Source organism: Triticum aestivum, chromosome 5D, assembly GCF_018294505.1.
Source record: "Triticum aestivum cultivar Chinese Spring chromosome 5D, IWGSC CS RefSeq v2.1, whole genome shotgun sequence".
Classification (NCBI taxonomy): domain Eukaryota; kingdom Viridiplantae; phylum Streptophyta; class Magnoliopsida; order Poales; family Poaceae; genus Triticum; species Triticum aestivum.
This window is the reverse complement of record NC_057808.1, coordinates 192,977,902-192,985,885: the sequence shown is the minus strand read 5'-3', so window position 1 is coordinate 192,985,885 and position 7,984 is coordinate 192,977,902.

Here is a 7,984-nt window from a genome sequence, read left to right as displayed (position 1 = left end):
CGATTCAACTAAAGTAGGAGAAACAGACACCCGCCAGCCACCTTTATGCAAAACTAGTTGCATGTCTGTCGGTGGAACCGGTCTCATGTGCGTGGACATGTAAGGTTGGTCCGGGCCGCTTCATCCCACAATAACACTGAATCAAAATAAGACATTGGTGGTAAGCAGTATGACTATCACCGCCCACAACTCTTTGTTTCTACTCATGCATATCATCTACGCATAGACCTGGCTCATGATGCCGTTGTTGGGAATCGTTGCATGGAAAACAAAAAAATTTCTATGCACACACAATGATCTATCCATGGAGATGCATAGCAACGAGCGGGAGAGTTTGTCTATGTACCCTCATAGACCATAAGCGGAAGTGTTTGACAACGGGGTTGATGTAGTCGAACTTCTTCTAGCTCCGGTCGATCAAGTACCGAACGTACGTCACCTCTGAGTTCAGCACACATTCAGCTCGGTGATATCCTTCGCCTTCTTGATCCAGCAAGGTGTCAAGGTAGTAGATGAGTTTCGTCGGCACGATGGCGTGGTGACGGTGATGGTGAAGTGATCCGCGCAGGGCTTCACCTAAGCACTACAAAGATATGACCGGGGGTGTAAACTATGGAGGGGGGCGCCGCACACGGCTAACAATTGATGTTGTGTGTTCTAGGCGCCGCCCCTTTCCCCACATATATATAGGTGGATGATACGTCCATTTTGCATCATGCTTTTATATCGATATTTATTGCATTATGGGTTGTTATAACACATTATGTCACAATACTTATGCCTTTTCTCTCTTATTTTACAAGGTTTACACGAAGAGGGAGAATGCCGGCAGCTGGAATTCTGGGCTGGAAAAGAAGCAAATATTAGTTATGCCTTTTCTCTCTTATTTTACAAGGTTTACACGAAGAGGGAGAATGCCGGCAGCAGGAATTCTGGGCTGGAAAAGGAGCAAATATTAGAGACCTATTCTGCACAACTCCAAAAGTCCTGAAACTTCACGGAGGCACGTTTTGGAATATATATAAAATACTAGAGAAAGAATCAACCAGAGGGGGCCCACACCCTAGCCACGAGGGTGGGGGGCGCGCCCTACCCCCTGGGAGCGCCCCCTGTCTCGTGGGCCCCCTGGCAGGCCTCCGGTGCCCATCTTCTGCTATATGAAGTCTTTCCTCTGAGAAAAAATAGGGAGGAAGCCTTCGAGACGAAACACCGCCGCCACTAGGCGGAACCTGGCGAAACCAATCTAGGGCTCCAGCGGAGCTGTTCTACCGGGGAAACATCCCTCCGGGAGAGGGAAATCATCACCATCGTCATCACCATCGATCCTCTCATCGGGAGGGGGTCAATCTCCATCAACATCTTCACTAGCACCATCTCCTCTCAAACCCTAGTTCATCTCTTGTATCCAATCTTTGTCTCAAAACCTCAGATTGGTACCTGTGGGTTGCTAGTAGTGTTGATTACTCCTTGTAGTTGATGCTAGTTGGTTTATTTGATGGAAGATCATATGTTCAGATCCTTTATGCATATTAATACCCCTCTGATTATGAACATGAATATGATTTGTGAGTAGTTACGTTTCTTCCTGAGGACATGGATGAAGTCTTGCTATAAGTAGTCATGTGAATTTGGTATTCGTTCGATATTTTGATGAGATGTATGTTGTCTCTCCTCTAGTGGTGTTATGTGAACGTCGACTACATGACACTTCACCATTATTTGGGCCTAGAGGAAGGCATTGGGAAGAAATAAGTAGATGATGGGTTGCTAGAGTGACAGAAACTTAAACCCTAGTTTATGCGTTGCTTCGTAAGGGGCTGATTTGGATCCACATGTTTCATGCTATGGTTAGGTTTACCTTAGTACTTCTTTTGTAGTTGCGGATGCTTGCAATAGGGGTTAATCATCAGTGGGATGCTTGTCCAAGGAAGGGCAGTACCCAAGCACCGGTCCACCCACATATTAAATTATCAAGGGATTTTTATTTCTGTGCCCCTGGTTCCTTAGCTCTACTCATTCATCCCCACTCTGTTAACTTTTGCTCACTTTTCCCCACTCCCTTGCCCGAAACCCTCATAATTGGTTATAACGGACGTTGCCGTCGGGTCAATTGCTTTGACCGTTAGCTGATGAGTGGGGCCGCGTATACGTGGGCGCATGCAAGACCGCGGTCGTGGGGTAGCATGTGTCCATGGACATGCCCGAAACGTCCCATCATATAAAGAGGGCAACCACCTCCATCGCCCCTACCATTTTCCCCCAAATCCCCTCGCTGCCGCATCGTCTTCCTCTCCCCCACCGGCGTTGTCTCGCTCTCCTGCACTTCCTCCACCACACTGTCTCGCTCTCCCCCACCGCATCCTCTTCCTCACCTTCATCGCCTCCATCTGTCAGATGGCCGACGCTCGTGGCGACGCCGGCGCAGCAGCCAGAGATGTGGTGGAGCTGCAGGGTCAGGGTGCGGTGACCGCGGATGTCGGCGGCGTCCACGACGGTGCGGGGAAACTCGCAACCGCTGCGGATGTGGCGGGCTCCGCCTCATCGCTGCAGAAGGTGACGGCGTGGAGCGGCGCAGTCCATCCCGATGCCCCCGTTGCGCCGCCTGCCGTGGAGGGGCAGGTATTTGCACTTGCTTAGCTTGTAGAGTTAGTTCAATTGTGATTCATACAGTAGTTCAGATGGTTAGAGTAGTTGGTTTGACGGATGGGCCGGGTTTTTTTGTATGGGTTGGGGGGATGGGGGGTTTTTGGACTAGGGTTTGTTGGATAAATTCGTTGCAAAAATGCTAGCTAGATGTTGTGAACTATGATTTTAGGTACTGCAATGATGGGGGTTTTTAGATTTGTTTTTAGATTTGGATAAATTCGTTGCAAAAATGCTAGATGTTGTGAACAGATTGGGGTTTTTAATGCTATGATGCTTATTAGATTTGTTTTTAGTGCTCACAAATTGTTTTTTAATGCTACTCAAGTTATTTGATTCAAGTTATATTAGCTCTGTTGGTCACAATATGTCCACAATATGTAGTTATATTAGCTCTGTTGTTCAATGTGTGTGCATGACAATGGAAAATGCAAATAGGATCATAGTATATTAGCCCTATGATCAAGTGTGCATATCTAAATTTCAATATGTAGTTATATTAGCTCTGTTGTTCAATGTGTGTGCATGACAATGGAAAATGCAAATCGGATCATAGTATATTGGCCCTATGATCAATGTGTCATCTGTGCATATCTAAATTTTCAATTGGCTTATGTATTTACTAGTGATGGATGTAATTGTATATTCAGGAGGATGATGGTAGGGGGAAGAGGAGGAAGATAGACTATACTTTCGACGACCCGTACGATCCAGCGTATGGTGACAACGAAGAGTATGAGGTAAGACTACTTGAAATTTAGATTGTTCATTTAGTTCGTTTGACATGGTGTATTCCCATGAATCTATAATGTACTAATGTAATTCATTCGTGTGTGCAGTATGTCTCTGGGGAAGATGTGGATGTGGACCGCGGCAACTTCTCCTCCTTCAAAGAGAAGGAAGAGGAGAAGATCAGGATCAAGGGCGTGGATTACTACTACAAGAGCAAGACCAAAACTTGGCGCTGCCCCTACTGCACCACCAAGACAAAGCCAAAGTCCGGCCGCTTCGTTCACCTTCTATCTCATGCAAAAGATGTGGCCATCCACGGCGAGGACTACAAGATCATGGGGCAGCATGCTGCCCTAGCCAAAGTCCTGTCTCCCCTTCCCTGATGTTATGATGTGTTTTAAGTACTTTAGGTTGTTTGCTAAACTATGTGGGTGAACTATGTTTGCGAACAGGATGTGGGTTACCTTTTGGTGGTTGGATGAATTTTATATGCATGTGGCTATCTATGTTGGGTATTTTTGTGTTTTTAAATTTATCTGCTATGATTTGTTTCAGTGTTTTGAAAGTTCAGGTGCTGCAATGATCACACATATGCTGCAATCCATCATTTTATCAAGGGTTCCCTTTTATCAAATATTCCAATAATAGAGCAAAAAACAACATTTTAATGAAGATGTATTATCAACTATCTATGTTTGTGTAGGAGATCATGTGTGCAAAATGTGAGGTGATTTAGAGGAGGTCAAAGAAATTTGAATTTGAGAAATGTGCTCCAAATAAGCTCCCAGGCTAGGGTAAACAGCCCATTTGTAATCAAGTTTTTTTGGACCTACTCTAAATGAGACAAATGTTTTTTATTAACACCTATGTGTGATGCTAGTGATTATGTTGTAGGTGTTGTTCTAGGACAAAGAGTTGATAAGAAATTAAATGTTATTCAATATGCCAGTAAAACTCTAGGCAGTGCCCAGAGAAATTATGCTACTACTGAAAAAGAATTTTTAGCAGTTGTATTTGCTTGTGATAAGTTCCGACCTTATATTGTTGACTCTAAAGTAACTGTTCACACTGATCATGCTGCTATTAAGTATCTTATGGAAAAGAAAGATGCTAAACCTAGACTTATTAGATGGGTTCTCTTGCTACAAGAATTTGATTTGCATATTATTGATTGAATGGGAGCTGAGAACCCCATTGCAGACAATTTGTCTAGGTTAGAGAATGTTCTTGATGACCCACTACCTATTGATGATAGCTTTCCTGATGAACAATTAGCTGTCATAAATGCTTCTCGTACTGCTCCATGGTGTGCTGATTATGCTAATTACATTGTTGCTAAATTTATACCACCTAGCTTCACATACCAGCAAAAGAACAAGTTTTTCTATGATTTGAGACATTACTTTTGGGATGACCCACACCTTTATAAAGAAGGAGTAGATGGTGTTATTAGACGTTGTGTACCTGAGCATGAACAGGAACAGATCCTACGCAAGTGTCACTCCGAGGCTTATGGAGGACACCACGCTGGAGATAGAACTGCACATAAGGTATTGCAATCCGGTTTTTATTGGCCTACTCTCTTCAAGGATGCCCGTAAGTTTGTCTTGTCTTGTGATGAGTGTCAAAGAATTGGTAATATTAGCAGACGTCAAGAAATGCCTATGAACTATTCACTTGTTATTGAACCATTTGATGTTTGGGGCTTTGATTATATGGGACCGTTCCCTTCCTCTAATGGGTATACACATATTTTAGTTGTTGTTGATTACATTATTAAGTGGGTAGAAGCTACTCCAACTAGTAGTGCTGATCACAACACCTCTATTAAGATGCTTAAAGAAGTTATCTTTCCGAGGTTTGGAGTCCCTAGATACTTAATGTGACGCCCCCGATTTGACCGTACACTAATCATGCACGCAAATGTGTACGATCAAGATCAGGGACTCAAGGGAAGATATCACAACACAACTCTACAACATAAATAAGTCATACAAGCATCATAATACAAGCCAGGGGCCTCGAGGGCTCGAATACAAGTGCTCGATCACAGACGAGTCAGCGGAAGCAACAATATCTGAGTACAGACATAAGTTAAACAAGTCTGCCTTAAGAAGGCTAGCACAAACTGGGATACAGATCGAACGAGGCGCAGGCCTCCTGCCTGGGATCCTCCTAACTACTCCTGGTCGTCGTCAGCGGGCTGCACGTAGTAGTAGGCACCTCCAGTGTCGTAGGTGTCGTCGTCGACGGTGGCGTCTGGCTCCTGGACTCCAACATCTGGTTGCGACAACCAGATAGAAAGGAAAGGGGGAAAAGAGGGAGAGAGGCAACCGTGAGTACTCATCCAAAGTACTCGCAAGCAAGGAGCTACGCTACATATGCATGGGTATATGTGTAAAGGGGCATATCAGTGGACTGAACTGCAGAATGCCGGAATAAAAGGGGGATAGCTAGTCCTGTCGAAGATTACGCTTCTGGCCATCTCCATCTTGCAGCATGTAGAAGAGAGTAGATTGAAGTCCTCCAAGTAGCATCGCATAGCATAATCCTACCCGGCGATCCCCTCCTCGTCGCTCTGTTAGAGAGCGATCACCAGGTTGTATCTGGCACTTGGAAGGGTGTATTTTATTCAGTATCCAGTTCTAGTTGTCATCAGGTCAAGGTGCAACTCCGGGTCATCCTTTTACCGAGGGACACGACTATTCGAATAGATAAACTTCCCTGCAGGGGTGCACCACATAACCCAACACGCTCGATCCCATTTGGCCGGACACACTTTTCTGGGTCATGCCCGGCCTCGTAAGATCAACGCGTCACAGCCCCACCTAAGCACAACAGAGAGGTCAGCACGCCGGTCTAACCCTGTGCGCGCAGGGGTCTGGGCCCATCGCCCTATGCACACCTGCACGTTGCGTACGCGGCCGGAAGCAGACCTAGCCTAGTGGCGTTCTAGTCCAATCCGGCGCGCGCCACTCAGTCGCTGACGTCACGAAGGCTTCGGCTGATACCACGACGCCGGGATACCCATAACTACTCCCGCGTAGATGGTTAGTGCGTATAGACCAAATGGCCAGACTCAGATCAAATACCAAGAACTCGTTATGCGTGTTATGTCGAAGTAACCGCGGACACCGTCCAGGGGCAGGCCCACCTCTCGCCTAGGTGGTCTCAACCTGCCCTGTCGCTCCGCCACAAAGATCCACTTGCGGGTACTCCTACGAGCCGACCCGACTTTAGTCATCACATGTGTCATGTATATAGTATATAAGTATATACCCGTGATCACCGCCCAGGTGATCACGGCCCGATAGTATAGCACAGCAGACGGACAAGAATGTAGGGCCACTGATGGAAAACTAGCATCCTATACTAAGCATGTAGGATTGCATGTAAGGTAACAACAATAGTAGCAAGGATAGGCTATGCATCAGTATAGGATTAACGGAAAGCAGTAACATGCTACACTACTCTAATGCAAGCAGTATAGAGGAGAATAGGCGATATCTGGTGATCAAGGGGGGGGGCTTGCCTGGTTGCTCAGACAGGAAGGAGGGGTCGTCTTCGATGTAGTCGAACACACGAACATCGGCAGCGGTCTCGGAGTCTACCGGAAAGAAGTAACGGAGGGGAACACAATAAATAATAGAGCAATCAAAGGTAACACAAAGCAAGATGCGGCGATACGTTGTGCTAGGGGTGACCTAACGTAGGGATAGGTGATACCGGCGAAAGGGGAAACATCCGGGAAAGTATCCCCGGTGCTTCGCGTTTTCGGACAGATGAACCGGAGGGGAAAAGTTGCGTGTTTGCTATGCTAGGTATGTGTGGCAGACGAACGGGCTGCGTATCCGGATTCGTCTCGTCGTTCTGAGCAATTTTCATGTAGAAAGTATTTTCATCCGAGTTACGGATTATTTTATATGACTTTCTAAAGATTTAATCATTTTCTGAATTTTAATTAATTATTTAATTCAACCTTATCCAAAACAGTGTTGCGATGACATCAGCATGACATCATGCTGACGTCAGCAGTCATCTGACACGTGGGTCCCACATGTCATAGACTGATTAGGGTAATTAGGGTTAACTAATTAATTAACTATTAATTAAACTAATTAATTAAATTAGATTAATCTAAGCAGGGTTAATTAACTAATTAATTAATTATTTTTATTTATTTATTTACTTTTTAATATTTTTTTCCTTTCTTTTTTTTATAAAAACGTTCTCAGGGGCTGGGCCCCACTTGTCATTGGGCCAGGGGGCCAATCGGGTGCTGGGCTATCGGCCACAGCCCCAACGGGCACTGGCCCGCGGGGCGCACCCGATTTGGGCGCTGCGGGGCGCCGGCGACCAGGGAGCAGGGGGGCCAGGGCGGCGCTGGGAGTTGCGGGCGGAGGCGGTGAGTAGCGAAGCGGGGGGGGGCACGGGGAGGCAGCTGCGGCGGCCGAAGACGGCGTAGCAGCTTCGCGAGCACGGGGAGAAGCCGGACACGGCGAGCACGGCGGGGCACTGGGCGCGGCCAGCGACGGGTGGTGTTGGGTGCGGGGCCGCACCCACGGCGAGGCGCACCGGCCGGCCACGGGCACCACAGCGCGGCAAGCGC